Source organism: Hetaerina americana, unplaced genomic scaffold (assembly GCF_022747635.1).
Source record: "Hetaerina americana unplaced genomic scaffold, ioHetAmer1.1.p SCAF_9, whole genome shotgun sequence".
NCBI classification, from domain to species: domain Eukaryota; kingdom Metazoa; phylum Arthropoda; class Insecta; order Odonata; family Calopterygidae; genus Hetaerina; species Hetaerina americana.
The window spans coordinates 42,603,057-42,619,812 of NW_027287538.1; the positions used below are offsets into that span (position 1 = coordinate 42,603,057).

The window sequence follows — 16,756 nt, forward strand, 5'->3', positions numbered from 1 at the left end:
CTCGATCATAGAAACACAGCTGCACAAAAATACAGCCATTCTGGCTCGCCTCAAAACTAAAAGGCTTCGTATATTATCATCCATCTAAATAAAAAAACCTGCCCCCATCACCATGGGCTCTTACTATAGCATCACATATGCCAGGGCCTCACATCGATAACCGTATCTACATCGAAAACATTCCGCAATTTTCGTAGGGTGGTAATTCGAAATTTGTTACGAAGTTTCGGCCGCCGTCTGTTGCGTTTTCGAAGAAATGAAAAGTGATCCTTGCTCGTCCCACCGTAGCGATAAGCCATGCTGATCATTCCGACACCCACGATTTGATTCGAGTGCCATATGCTGGACTTCCTTGCCCCCTGCTCTCCGCTCCGGGCCGGAAGGAGCCGGAAAGTGATCGACCGTTTCCGTGAATTTATCCCTCAGTGCCAATACTGAATCACCATCACCTTGTGAAATACCAGAAGACCGGGTGCATTTGTTTTGACAAGCGCCAGTAATTCATTTATTTCAAGGCTTTAGTTTTCGAGAAATATTTAATCGAGAATCCTGGAACAATTAAACGTCAGGCAGTAACTTGCGGAAGCCTGCTAGGGACGTACGAAGTGCGAAATGCAGCAGTACTAAGTTCCTGCGTAAAACAAATAATCACGCACCCCTAGTGTATCTGGAAAAAATAACTGAAACCGACTTAAGCTCTCGTCGCCGGGGAAACAAAATATTCCCGGTAAAATTAAGGTGCACGTAATTGACAAAGATATTCCGAGATGAATCAAGCGCAAGATAACTTCTCGGTAAGGCCAATCTTTCGTGTCTACCGCTCATTCAGCAGAGCGTACGAACATAAGTATGTACTCCTCGTCAATCTAAAGGTGATCACGGTGATATCCTCGTTGCGCCTGATTTTATTCCCTCGCTATTCTCGGGCGAATAATTTCCGAGAGAGCACAATGGAAGGCACGGGAAGGCACGGGGAATACCTAGCGATTCCTCCTCCCACCCTCTCCCCCTTTCCCCTCCGAACCGCACCTACCTTCCCCCTTGTTCCACCCGAGAGGCCATCCGCCGCCGACTCGAGCGAGCGGGTGGGAGAGGGTTCGGTCACCCCCACCAGCACCGTACACCACGCGAAGGCGAAGGTTATGGGAGCGTGGGAGGCGGCAACACACGAAGCAATCGGAGAACACACGCGATCGAAAATGTGGAGCGAGAAGCCAATGAGTCATCAAACAACTCACCTTTATCTTATTCAAAAGCCCTTGAATAGAGACGGCTCAGCAACCAGCAGCGATTCCGGGAATATCCTCGCCGCCCGCCGCTTTCGGTGTTTTCGAGGGGAAGGGGGCGGAGCAGGGCCGCAGTCTAACCGGGCGGGGAATCAAACCACCCCGGCCAAGGCCCCCGGTGAGGGACGATGAATGGGAACGGAAATTTGACGCACAACACACACACCGGGACACCCTGAACAACCTCCGTCACAACGGAAAAACCAATCCCGTTGGGGTGAGTACTTCAAGGAAGTTGGGGTAGGGTTTCTCCGATGAAGAAGACTGCGCGACGGGAATGGTCACTAACTGCAGAACTTTTGATATATGCTCACATGAAGATTTTAACACCGATACTAAAAAAATTACACCGAAACACTTATTATGAATTGGGGGGGGGTCAAAAGTACACCTGAATCGCCCATACACAAAAAATGCTACGATATCTCTTCTCGTCGTTAATTGCACACTCTTGGAATGAAAATTATTTATCTCGAATGCGTGCACGATGTAGTCACAAGTGGAAACCTTTCCTCTCGTTCATCGTTAAGTGGTTATTTTCACAATTGTGTCGGAGTAAGTAGGCATCGGACACTTGATACACATATTAATTTTTAATATTGAGAAATTAATTGTATTGATTATGAATATGCTATGAGGGACAATGAGAGTAGCTCCCAGCACAATTTCGGGGCATTCCTCGATATCCAACAAACGTCAGCTCGCCAAAAGCCATTCACAATCGCCGGTTCCACGCGTAAATCACCAAACGGACTACGCTAAGGCGGAAGGAAGGCTTTCGGCTTTCTTATGCATTTTTCTTGTCGAGGCAGTGACGAAAGATTTGAGTGTGCATATGTGAGGATCCCTCTCCACCGACAGGAGAAACCGGTGAAGTCTCGAGAGGAAGAAGAATGACTGGCTGTCTTATTTCTTCTCCTCCATGTCCCTCTCCCTCACCAAACACACACTCGCACTCCCAGAAAGGAAACACAAAAAACAACTAGTAATAACCCGCGCAGAAATCCAGCGAGCGAGCGAGAAGACTCATTCCTTGTTCCCAGCTCGCTCACACCGTTTCGACTGCCCCTTTGGCATCCACCCACGCGAAACTTACGCCCCTCCCACCCCCGCCCAGTTTCCTGAATAGACGGGAGAGATATATGTTACGTCAGGGAGTGAGACACGCGCTGAAGAGAAGCAAGGCCGGTGCATGGATATGGAGCGCACGAGAGAATAACTCCTCCCCTTTCTTTCCGAAGAAGCGGTCTTACTTCCTTTAAAAAGAAAAGGGAAAGATTCGCCCAAGTGACTCACGATTCCTCGCGACGAAACTTCTTGTTTCTTTCACACACGACACTTTGGTGTCGCCAATGCCGGATGCGGTCTCTCATTGGATCATCCCCACTGGTGATCGGAACCACTCGACTTGCACGGTCTGGGGTGAGAAAAATTTTGCGGAGTTCGTCGGTCGTTCGGCGGCGTACACAACCCGCTCTTCAAGGCGGAAGAGACTGGGAACAGCGCTCACTTTTGTCACGACGATTTTTCAGCGATTCCAATGTACTACGGACCTTCTTTCAATAAAAGTTTCACTCATTCAAGTTCGTTTGGTGTCAATCGACGGATTTGTCGAATCGCTCTTCCATCCTCTGTACAATTGAACAAAGGTTTAAAGTCTCGCGCTCTTGTTTTACTCACTTTACGCTTAAGGACATAGTAAACATGCTGGCAGAATGGAGTAGACGCATGCATTTACGTCCAACGGAGGCGGAAACACAGTATTTTCAGTTCTCTAGAGATTACTTGACGATACTTTCAAGTATAACCTCTCCGAATTCTAATGAAGAAAGTGATAAATCCTTGTAAGACGCGCACTATCACCACGCGTAGTTCCCAAACCACCGAGTGTTAAGTTTTGTTTTCCAGTGGGCTATAAAAAAAACAAGTCGACCACACAACACTTGATCACCCTCTCCCACTCATGTTTGTATATTTTTCTTCCTCTCTCGCACTCCGGGGGGGGAAGCCTTTCCCGAAAGAAAAAATTTATACAGACGCGCGCTCGGCAAAAACCTCTTCGGGAGGAGTACGAGAGCTCGCGGCAAGGTCTCCTGACGGCCACGGATGCGCGTCGACCACTTCGCGCGACGGTCGAGGAAGGAATGAACTGCTGCCGTCGGGTTCCAGCGAACGCCGAACCTGAGAACGACGGCGGGAGAGGGGAAAGAGGAAGAGCGCGGAGAGGGAGGGAGGGGAACAAGGAGGAGGCGGCGGAGGGGAAGCAATGGGGGAGAGGGACCGAAAGAAAAGGAGGGGAAAAGTCGGCTAGGGATCAAGAGTTAGTGGCGTAGCGGAGGGCGGACAGGAGGGGAGGTAATGAGCGAATATAAGTAAGAGGGAGATGGATAGAGGTTAGACGAAAAAGAGTGAGGCGAAACAAAGGGAAAACTCTGGGGCGGAGGGCAGCAGGGCGAGAAGCCTGGGTGAGTGCAATTACGTTTTCAAACGACGTCCGCGCCTCTGCTGGCGTACGACTGAACTATGCTTGGAAAAATCGCGTATAATTCCCTAGCCGATCCGATGAAATAGCAGTCATTGTTTGCCGCTAAAGTTACCTGCGATTGATTCATTCTGACCACAAACTTTTTTATGGACGACAATAAACGGAAAATCAAGTATATTTATGAATTGAGTTTACAAATCTACAAGGAAGGTAATTCATGACTAATATCGAAACAAACATGATAATTAGATTGTTAATGGAACCATTTTTTCCAATTCAGCTAGTTCTTTCATATTCGGCCCTATTCCTTGGCGGAAATGACCAGTTAGTTGATCTTGTCCACGCCGAATTCAGCGAGCAATTTCAAAAAAGTATTCTGAAAGAACGCATGATTCACTGGTTGTCATTATGCCCTTTTCTGCCATTTTTCAGACCTCAAAGTCAATACACAAGCCTTTTATATTCTTGTATGAAGTCTTCCAATGAAAATGAATAAAATAAAAAATATATTGTGAACATTTGACACAATGTTTTTTACGATTTATTATATTGCATATTTGGTACGTAGTTTTATATGATTCGTAAATTGGCTTTTGGATTTGCGGAGTCATCTGTCCAACATATTTAGTGGTAACTTTTTCCTCGTAATCATCAATTTTTGTTTTATGATGTGTTTTACACAATAGTGCAGTAAATGACGCAACGGTACGAATTTATCATCTCAACAATGGCCTTTAATCGACCTACGTAATAGGCACGAAAACTAGTTAACGGTGGTAGTGACGTATCGACTAGAAAACTCACAATAAATTCATTAAAACTCTTCAAACACGCCTTCGGGAATGGTATTTTCATCCTTAACCTCTTATTTTAACCACCCACGGCCAAATACAGGTTTTGCACCATGTGGTCATGGTGTTCTATACAGAAATTAATACCAGTCAGTCGTACAAATGTACTTCCCGGTGATGGAGGCGACTAAGTCTATATTATATTAACTGAACCCGCCCTATCATTCTCCCATCAATCCCTATGTTGTAAAACTATAGCAGAATGGTAACCAAAAAAGTTTTCGTTGAATTCTACGGTTTCAAAATATCCTTCCGTTCATATCATGCCGTTCCTTTTTGGACTGAGCTCCATGAAGAAAAGTATGGTATAAAGTTACAAAATTAAAGCGAATCCCTTTACATAATTTCTCTTATACGCATCTACCAATCCTATTGTATGGTACTCCTTCCGTCCCTGTCACAATCCGACATTGTTTCATGCATTGTTCTTCAGTTCTTTAAATGCTGAAGATCCATGAACTAGGGATTCTATGTTCACCCGAAAATAATAATATTGCCTCACGTTGCATTGGCGAACTGAATCACTAGCGTACAATAGGAGATAAAATACTCTACCGCTGACATTCTCAAGTATTGTTTTTTCTCGAACATTACGTACGTGTAGTCAAAATCAAACGTCAGCATTTCTGCATTTTTTACTCAAAAATGTACGTTTGAGACCATACATACGCGCACACGCACACACGAACACACGCGCGCACGCACACACACACACACATACATATAAATATATATATATATATATATATATATATATATATATATATATATATATATATATATATATATATATATATATATATATATATATATACACACACACACACACATTCAAACACGAAATCCCGCCAAACGGCGAATAAATACTCATTCATACAGAAACAGATATAAGGAAAAGGGATAGGAACACACATAAAGGACGAACACAATAGAGGTGGGGAAGGCGGAATCGAACGGATCACAAGAGTAAAAATATTTCTTATATATACACACATACATACACTCAATACATATATACCATTTTCCAGAAAGAGGAAGGCTAAAATTATCATTAAAATGGGAGTGCAAAAACTAAAGTAGGTAGAACAGTCTACGTATCTCGGAAGTGATTTGGATCAAAATGGTCCAAGTATTAGGGATTCAAGGAGAAGACTTGCACTAGGCAAAGGGGCTTTCACAAGGAGGAGAGAGTAGATGAATGGGACGTTGAGCAAAGATGTTAAGAAAAGCCTCGTCAAAACTTTGGTATGGAGCGTAGTTTTTAGAGGAAATATGCAGAGGAAACATGGTCACTGAAGCAGGATGATAGATGGAGATTTTCGGCTTTCGAAACAGTGGAGAAGGCTGGAGAAGGTGAAGTGGACAGAAAGGAAAACAAATGAGGAAGTGCTAGGTATGGTGGGCGAAGAGAGGGGATTGTTGGAAGATATCACAAGAGGACAGGAAAAATGGACGAAGGGCGTATTGATCGGCAAAGGGATTATGAAGCCTGTTATAGAGGGAAAAATGTCAGGCAAACTTAGAATAGCACAGGGATGTTGCACGGGATGAAGGGAAGAAGGGAGTATACAGAGACTACGTAAGAGGGATATGTTGTAGAATAGGATGTTGGGTTATTTTTTTAGGAGAGGCAATACTCGTATATTTATTCCGTGGTTGTGTCCATCCCAAACCTCCCTTAGCCGGTATATTACCGGTATATACTACCTTGATCAAAAATTTCCCGGAATTTATTCAGAAAATTAAAAATACAAGTTTATTCATCTAAATCTATATTGTCCCCTTCAAAGTAATCCCCATCGACTGCAACACACTTATGCCAGCGCTTGATCCAATCCTCGAAACATTTTTTATATTCGGTTTTCGGTATGTCCATCAGTGCTTCCTGCGATTTTTCCATTACTTCCTCTCGGCTGCTAAAACGCGTTCCCCGTAATGGTTTTTTAACTCGATTGAACAGAAAGAAGTCACAGGGAGCCAAATCAGGTGAATTCGGTGGCTGTTGGATGGTATTTGTTGCATTTTTCGTCAAAAAATTACGAATAATGATAGCACTGTGCGACGGTGCGTTATCATGGTGCAAAATCCACGAGTTTTCTGCCCACATTTCTGGTCTCTTTCGGCGAATTGCTTCACGCAAACGTCTCATAACGCCCAAATAATACTCTTTGTTTACTGTCTGGCCTTCTGGCAAAAATTCATGATGCACTACACCGTTGTAATCCATGAAAACCGTCAGCATTGCCTTCTTTTTTGACTGAAAACGACGTGGTTTTTTTGGTCTCGGCTCATTTGGTGAACGCCATTCACTTGCCTGATGTCTGGATTGCGTGTCGTACTCATAAACCCACGTCTCGTCTCCAGTAATGATCCTTTTGATGAATGTGGGATCGGATTCAGCCTCGCAAATCATGTCTTTTGCGACGTCAACACGGTCTCTTTTTTGCATGAAATTGAGGTCTTTTGGAACCAACTTTGCTGCTACACGACGGAAACCCAAATCATTAACCACAATGTCTTGGGCGGATCCATAGGCAATGTTCAAGTCCTCCGCTATTTCTCTGATGGTTAATTTGCGGTTATTGACCAACATTTCTTTTACTTTATCGATTTTTTCACCGACTTTCGATGTCGATGGTCTGCCACTGCGTTCATCATCTTCGATAGACTCACGACCACTTCTGAACCGCTCGTGCCACTGGTAAACGACCGTTTTTTTTAGAGAATCGTTGCCGAAACACTTTTCCAACATTTCCAACGTCCGTGCGCCACTAAATCCGTTTTTTACGCAAAATTTAATACAAGTTCGTTGTTGCAAATTTAAATCCATTTCTGAAATTGTAAAAAATCGCCAACACACACAGAGATAGATGTACTCTTGGCTACGTAACTTTTGCAAATGTCAAGTTATGACACTAAGATTTAAAGGGAATATCAACAACAGATGTACCAATTTAACAAAAAAAAACAGAACTCAAATCGGAACGATGGGAGCGCCACACGGTGGTTATTCCGGGAACTTTTTGATCAAGGTAGTATATATATATAGTATATATATATACAAGGTAGTATATATATATATAGTATAGTATATATATATATATATATATATATGTGTGTGTGTGTGTGTGTGTGTGGTATATATATATATATATATATATATATATATATGTGTGTGTGTGTGTGTGTGTGTGGTATATATATATATATATATATATATATATATACATATATATATATATATATAAAACCATAAACACAGTAATCAACCCGAGGGTCGGTTTAGTAGGTGATGGTAGAGATCACCCAGTACTAAGCCCTATACGGCGTGTGAAAATTCACACATCAGGGTAGGGGGGCCAGTTTCTTTCCCTGTGCCGGTTATGGTTTCCCAGGAAGACCTGGTACCCGAAAAATCACTTTAGCTTGGGTAGAGCTGCAGGTACCCACAGTGCCTTGCCCGGGAACCCGAGACCCTCCGGTCAGCAGTCCAACGCTCTACCCACTGGACTACCGCGACCAACATATATATATACTGATGACGACGGTCGAGCCGTCGAAACGTCAAAACTACATATGTGAGTGTCCTTTCTTTGTGTTTCTATGTTTTAAAAATCTACCTCTGTGTTTATATATATAATCATATAGATGTGTATATATACATAATGTGAAATTACAATAAGTCATAAGAAAACGGAGTTAAGAGCTTCTCAATAAATTTAAAATGCAGAGATAAGCATTAAAGTTGGAGAACATAAAATAGAGCCGGTGTAACGTCATGTAATTGGGGGAAATGTTTCGGATACCTGCTGGTACTCCCCCTCCTGGTGGTTCGGTTCCGAATGTTCGAGGATGCCAAATTTGCAAGTGGTAGCCGTGACCATATATGGGATGCCATAGGGAGTATAGCGTTCGTGGTATGGGACGTTCAATTCTGGACCCCTTGGCGCCTATCGCTAAGAGTAGGCTCATTCCGATATCAACCAGGTTTCTCTCTAATTTTCTATTACCTGAGCATCACACCTCTATCGAATAACCCTCCTACCTCTAAATGACCTTGGCTGTCTTGTCAGGCGCCCAACTATGAACAAATAGTTGGGGACATTGGAAGGAGAATCGCGTTAGGAAAAGAACCGTTCACGAATAGGTGTGAGTTGATGACGGCCCCCCCAAGTAAAGATGTAAAATATAATGCAGGTTTGAACTTGTATATCGGTTGTAGTTCTGTACGGCTTCGTAGCTTGGTCATTGAGGCAAGAGGATAAGTGTATATTGAAGGCTTTCGAGATGAGGATGTGTAGAGAAATGGATAAAATAAAATGGCATTTTGGTTGGACTCGGAGGAGATAGAAAGTATGAAAAGCTTAAGAATGAGAAATTATAGCATGATGTATGGAGTAATTGTTATCATGATGGCTATAGCTGAGGAGCACAGAAGTGTATAGCGCTATGACCCATCAACAAACACGCCTAACCCGGTTGACTAGCACTGTATAAAAATTCATGTGTAAGTCTACATACATTTGTACATGAATGGATGGTGCCCAAATAGCCTCCACCGAATGCCTTTGCGGTGGCTTGCGGGGTATTTTGAAGTGGCAGGTTAATTTCTCAACCTACTTTTTCCTCTTTAAAAAACTAGCTTTTTTCTCACCAATTTGCTTGTTATTTTCACTTTCATTCATTTTCCCAACAAGACCAAACTTGCGTAGCACATTTCTGTCACACTTGTCTATGAGTAATGTGATGAATCTACATCCAAATTATTTCATAGCCACACATTCCTCACCCTACTTCTATTTCTTCTGATTGTACCGCAAGCACTTCACATGTAATGCACTCCGCGTACATCGCATTTTCTTCGGCCTTTATGCTTTTTCCTGGTATACCAAAGTTTCACGTTCCCACAATCATTTTGCTTGGGAATTAACTTAAATAAACTATCATTGTGCTTCCGGGATCATATATTCTTATCATACTTATACGAATGACGATGATAGGGGAAGTCATTTCATCGGAAAAGTGTTCATATTCTCCTGATGGTCTGAGTCACGGATGGTTTAGAGAGGCCAAAAATGCACGATAAACTTAAATATGTTCGCTCAAGGTACTTGTCATGGTCGTCTGCCGTTTAAAATCTCAACTTACAATCATACAGGACGATATATGGAGAAAAAAGTTTTAAAATATTCCACGAATTTTAGTATACTTATGTGCGAGCTCGTTGTCGCGTTCAGCTCTAGGTGACTATTTTATGATGAAAAAGATGTTCCAGACTGGAAAAGGAATTTATCATCCCTCTCCCCGTTATGTTGACGGTTAATAGCTAGTTTTATCGCTATGTCCCAAGTGCGTACTACTAGCCGTACAGCTTGTTCCTCTGGTCTCCGTCGCTATCTACAGAGCTGCATAAAAAGACCCAAGCGTAGTTTCAAAGGCCATTTGAAGTTCATTTCCATGGCCCTATGTTGGTGAAGGCCGGAGGAACAGGATTGGCGGCGTTAAAGTTCATGGAAGTTGTGAGTGTTCCCTTAACAAATCCTAGGCGTGCAAGAGGGGAGGGGGAGTCTAAAAATTATGTTAAGTACTCACAACTGAATTTCGCGAGGCTTGGCTCGAAGCGCTTAAAAGAGTAAATCGAGACGATTGAACTATAGGGTTATTCAAATTGTTATCTGAAACAAGTCCTCCCGAAAGTTTTTTTCCCCAAATGAAATACATATATTTTAGACTTGAACTTTTTAAATATACTTGAACTGTAATACTAGTGGTTATATATTAGTATGTGCACATGGGGTTGGGCTGTATTTGAATTATAGTGCTATTAGATCCAATTCTCGGTACTGGATATGATAGTTATGACAGATCGATTTGTCAGTTAAAAAAATCAACCTGAGAATATCACTGCGGGTAACTGCGCCGGTTTAAACGGAATACTGGTGCGTAAAAAAAATCCCTGCCCTGATAATTAAGTGAGCAGAAGATATTGACTCACTTTCCAAGCCAAAAGTGTGAATTTATATGGTAATCAAAAGTGATATTTGAGTAATGTTTCAGCGGATAATATTTTAATGCAGTCCGTTACTAAAAAAAAGACAATCCTTCGCCTACAGGGTGTGATATCTATAGTGTACATCTTTGAAAGGAAAATATATATGGAAAAGATAAATATTTCCAAGAGTTGAGTTATATAGGTCAGATTTAGGACAATAAATATCTAATATTCATTGTTCCCTTGAAAGTCCTTCCAAATTTAAGCTTCCAGTGAGACACTATTCTATTAAACCTGTTCCACAAAATCCCTAAGGAAAAAAACCCAAATAAAGCAGCTACAAGTTTCATGCGCTGTGTAGGGAATCAAACTTGTTGTGCACCTCCGGAGTCATCATTCACGTTTTGCTCGTTTTGGCCGAGATGGAAGCACTCAAACATGATTAAGAGCATCCTGCATAAATTAATACACTTCCAGTTCGTTTTATCGTGTATTCAGGTCCAGAAAAATCATATTTACGGAATGTTACACTTAAGAATTTTAAATTTCTTTTCAAATAAATTTGAAAACTGTTAAGTACCCGTACGTTACTGTTGCTCACCTGCACTTAACGTAATTTTTAATACCTGGTAGAGAATTAAATGAATGCAGGATAAAGATTGTGGAGAAATTGTATTCATGTTTTACTTTTTACTTCTTCGTTATTTTTGGAATAATGTAATGTTTCACTTTGCGAGAGACGTAATAATCTATAACTGAGTGTCATGAGAAAACATAGGCGAGACACACACAAAAAAATAGGTACTCAATGTGAGCGGCTCTTTAGGTCGGTCTTGTACTTACGCAAATTAAAGTATCTGGGGTCACTGAGAATAAAAAAGGATGTACTTCTACATTGAGTTTGTTTTAAATGCGTGTCACTCCAGAGTTTTACCATTGCTATAAATGGCCAACTACGAATTTATTCTTATATTGAACAGTGTATAATGCTTTTTACCTTCACTGAAAGAATAAAACGAAAATTGCCGAAAAACTGGATGCATGAATACAGTGCATATAAAGGATTGATATTATAAGGATAAGAAACAGTGAAAATGCAGTACAGAACAACTATTGATAAATTTATTACATACTAACCATTCATCCGACAATTTAGCTAAACGCTGTCACTAACATGAAATTATAGTAGGGAAGGTTTATTTCTTTTGATTTTCCTACGAAAAACACATCAAATATATTTGAACTGATTCTCCTCTCCCCTTATATTACCAACCCTTTAAGGAATTCATGCATGAAAAAAATTCACAACTCATGAAATAAATACACATATTTTAGCTGTGCCATTTACGTAAAATTTAACCGAAAAAGTTTTAACTGAATAAATTTTCAGGAATTTTGTAGACAAATGTTTTCCTCGAACTCGTTATAATAAACCTCATGAACAATGTCAAATGGGATCGCTGACTTTTAAGCAAAGTAATGCCATGCAAACCCGTCTCAGCCTGGTGGTCTCACCGATATGTCCTCAAAGTGGATACGCCGAAATTGTTCGGAATAATGCTGTGCCTCCGCGCGTAGGCCAATGGATGAACGGCAAAAGAACTAAGGCGAAATTTTGTCCCCCGCAAAGATTAATTTTAAACGCAGCGCGTTTCCTTAACGACATGCCATTAGGAAACGAAGCTACTCTCGAGGCTATGGGGAGAGTTTAGGGATATAGGCTAAATGGGCCTTAAGACCAGGGTCCATCCATTTTATGTGCCCTCCTCTTCTTGTAGTATGCAATTCCTCTAATACCTTCTAAGAGCGGACGAAAATCTGAGGATATGACGTCAGGGACTCATATAACTGAAAAGGTCTACCGCAACTTGAGGCTTCAATTATAAGTACAATTATTCTAATATTCCATTTATGAGGCAATAGTTTTTATTTATTCATGTACTTTTCAACATTTGATGCCAACGCTGTCACTTTAATCTTGGTTTTTCAAACGGCATCCTAGCGTTCACGGCGAAATCCGGAAAATATTTTTGAAATCATGCGACATTTTCACTCAAGCAGTTCCTATTTGCACGCTCAATAAGTACGCTCTAAGTATCACTTGGACATATCCAGTTTTGACTCTGTCCACTTACTCCATTTTCTGATACTTCAGCAAAATATGAGATCATGTCTCCTTGAAATTTCATATGCATGCTTAGTTAAAATCCGAAGAAAAATTTCACATATCACACAATGACAACCACGGCTCCAGGACATATATTCCATTGTTGTAGCTTTACTCATAACATTTATTATTTATTGCATTCAAATTAATTTTCTCATAAGTAATTGCATAGGGAGTAGCAAAATTTGTCATAAACAAACCGTGTTAAATGTGCAAAAATACAAAATAATTTTTACCTTTTTTTAAGTTATACCTATCTTCGATAATTTTGAATGATTTTTCTTCGCACGGCTTTTAAAATAAAAAAAAATTCTATTACACCAATACAAAATATTAACAAAATTGGCTGTATTAATTTAAGGCAAAAGTAAGCTCTCGAGATCGATATGAGATCGACGCTTGATATAAATACACCACACAACGTAAATCTTAAATGTCAAAAAATACTAAATATTTCCGCTTAAAAATTCTTACTATTCTCACTCGTCAATACATCGAGGAAGGAGGAATACGTGGAAATCCAAACTTCCATGTAAGCTCCAAAGTAACAGCTTTTCAACGGTCCCTTGAACTATTCGGTTCGACCAGAGCAAGCACATCAAGTGCCTCGCCTGTCTATGTTTGCGCTAGTTCGTAGTAAGGTCTAGAGAGTCTCGCCCGTAACTGCTACGGCAATTTGGTTCTTCCATTTCCCCCAGAGTCACGGTTCGTTAAAGAACCTAAGGTCACCTCGGTACCCAGAAACCTGTCAATCGTAATTCACCGCAATGTGTCGCCTAGTTAATTTATCGGTGCAGCAAATAAAGGTATGCCCACACCCTTCACTCTAACTAAAATGTTATCATGAATTCTCTTTGTAACTTGAACACATTGAAAATGAGAGAGATAGTGAACTGTCGGTAGAGTTCTGAGGTCAACTCGGAAACTTAAATAGTAAGCGGATGGGAGACGTAAATACGTAATAAACCCCATGCTTGCATGGCCTTCTTATTTCGCTTTTTTTATTTGTGACCAGTCGTAATTGGAATATATGCAAATATGTCAGCAGGCCGAACTGAAATTAATTAAGGACGTTGACCTTCAATGAATGTGTTACGTTAAACGGTGCCGCAAGAAAGTACTTATGTAATTATTGGAAATTTTCGACATGAACTTATTTGCACATCTGCTTTGGCCGTACATATGCTCCTTGAAAACTGAAGATGAAAACTATTTGATTGGTCAACAGGTTTCCCAAATACCAGATAACAAATGCCGGGAGAGTGGCACGAAATTATGGTTTCATAGGCGGGTAGGGATACGTATTCAAAACAATGATAGCTAATTGTCACTAGTTGATTGAACTTGTCGAATCAGTTTTGTAAAAGTTGGCACTTTCGTAGTAATTGAATTTTAAAGTGAGTCAGGAATTGGTTTAGTTTTCAACAGTTGGTATTTCGAGCGCGCAATGAGTGTAAGTAGCGGATCAATTGTAGAGCGTTACACTCGTCTACAACTGAATTGAGACTATGTATAGAAAACTTTAATACAAAATTCCTAGCACTATTCTGTTAGCTTTCACGTTGGGGTGGTCAAGTTTGTATTTACGCAGTACTCCCTCAATGAAAACACAACTCAAAATAACTGCGTTAAGAAATGGGATGACATATTTGTCATTTCATGTTAGTGTCGTCGAGTTTAGTTTGGCCGAAAATAGTGGAATTTTATTCAATGAAAGCGTAATTATGAGAGTGTGCAGCTCACCATAAATTAGTAAGGTTATTTGCTTAAGAATTACAGGTGAACAAATTATAAATATGAAGTAAATATGTAACAATAGAGGCCGTCGATAGATATTGGTTCATGGCAAGGGGTGATAGAACACCATTATGATATAATGGAAGAGGTCATGAAAGGGGAGATTGATTCCAGTCGTTTGATTTGTTAATACATTCCAAAATCCCACTAAGCCATTTGTACTCACAATTTTGGCTTGAAGCCTTCTACTTTGAAACTAAAATTGCAGCATTGACAAATCGGTGAAATGAAAAGTACAAATTTAGGAGATGTTTCAATGTCAGCCTAATTTAAAATATATCTCGGCCTATCAAGCAGGCGTATGGCCTCATTCAGTCAAATGAAATGATTGTTCTTTTTTGACTAATAACCTCATACTTGCTAAATAGTAATAACAACAGTAATATTCAAATATTGAGTTCAATGCGCCATGAATGGCAGGTAAGTTCCAGACAGGTAAATATGAGTATGAATAATTTTCCATGCTCTTAAGTAAAATGAGGAACTCTTGCCAACACGACGGAGTGCCAAAAAAAAAAGATTAAGGAAACCACAGAAGCCTTACTTGTCCGCATTAATAGAACTCCAGCCATTTTTGGATCTAGAACCCCCCTAAATGGGTGGTGGAATTTTGATGAATGCACAAAAAAATTTTATGACCCCTTTTCCTACAAATACAGCTGAAAATCTTTTCAAATTCAAAACACATTACGGTAATTTAGAGACCGTATCCCACTTAGAAGTAGATAATTTTATGCCCGGAGATAAAAATAAGGTGTTCAAAAGCAGTGTCGGAATTATAAGGATTATTAATTTTGGAGTTTAATAAAGCCAACAATATTCCATAAGAGGTGGGCGTGGCCACGATGCCCCATCTTGGATCCGCCACTGATCACAGCTTTGATAAGGTACTGTCGATGCGACCCAAGCTGAGGTTGAACTGGTCGCAAGATTACGGTCGGAAGCACTAAGTTGCTTTTCTTCCCACAAAAAGAACAGGATCAAGGTCTGGGGTCCCAAAAGGCATAGCGGTTCTCACAGAGACGACATTCTCTTAGAGCCACGCGAGGTGGAGAGTACTTCGGCAACATCTTGTCGTCCTTTGGGAGACCTCTTGCCGCCCCACTTGGGTCCTTTGATGTAACACGGAATCGGGAAAGGACGGATCGTGGACCGTAACCGGACATTGGGGGAAGGTGGAGGACAATACTGAACCACCGAAAGGCATTAAGCTCATCCCCACTTCAGATTCCGTTTTCCTTCGATGAAATACTTTCGTGGAGACCTGATGCTTACTGGAGTGCTGGCAGAATCGAAATGATACAAGCTAGTGTCCAACATCCACTCACACAGAGAATGGACCCAAAGTTATTCTTCCTGCTGGTTTCGCTCATTGTCAATAACAATAACAAAAAGAATCGCATCCCATTGTGAGTTACAATTCAGCTATTGAAACCAAATATTGGAGCGGTGTAAGGAATTTGGGGTTAGAATTAAACATAAAAATTGCACAGTTATGAAATTTTGGAATTAACAAAGAGATAAACATTACATAAAATTTAAATAAATGAGGACGAATTCAAAAACTCAGATTAGTCAAATATTTGCAAAAATATTTGTTACCATTGGCGGTTGTTTAATAAGGAGTGGTGAAAAGTATTTTTTCACAACATTTAAACCACAGTTATCAGTCCCGAGGAAGGTTCGATAAGTGAAGGTACAGCTCACCTGGTGTGTAACAGAACGGCGCGTGAAATTCACAAGTCGGGGTAGGGAGGCAATTTTCTGTGCCTCATGTGGTTTCCCACGAAGATCTGGTACCCGAAAAATCACACAGCTTGGGTAATGCTGAAGGTCCCCTAGAAAGTCACCTGGAATCGAACCTGGGCCCAGCGCTCTACGATAGGACTTACACATCCACGGAACTACAATCACCGCTCTTACGGAAGTAAACATTAACACTGCTTTTGCCATTGTAAGGGAAGACCATTGAATAATGTTACGGGGCACTGTCAGAAACAGTGATCTTTTTATCCAGTGCCACTCGTATGTTGACTACAGAAAAATTATATATGAGACGAGTTTGTGTGCAGTGGATTCCGCAACACCCTTTGCGGAATTGCGATTATCTCGCGAAAATGAATGCGAAGTGTGTCCCTCATCCTCCCTATGGTCCAGACCTAACCTCATTATTTTTCC

At 40.8% G+C, this 16,756-nt stretch overlaps 1 long non-coding RNA gene across 1 annotated transcript in view; it reads right to left on the bottom strand.

Annotated features, from left to right (window-relative positions):
• The window catches only part of LOC139698972 (uncharacterized), a 273,657-nt gene extending 271,355 nt beyond the window's left edge, over positions 1-2,302 (bottom strand). The window contains exon 1 of the long non-coding RNA XR_011703035.1: positions 1,239-2,302. This is a non-coding gene — a long non-coding RNA (uncharacterized lncRNA). The remainder of the gene's footprint in view (positions 1-1,238) is intronic.
• Positions 2,303-16,756: the final 14,454 nt, after the last annotated feature.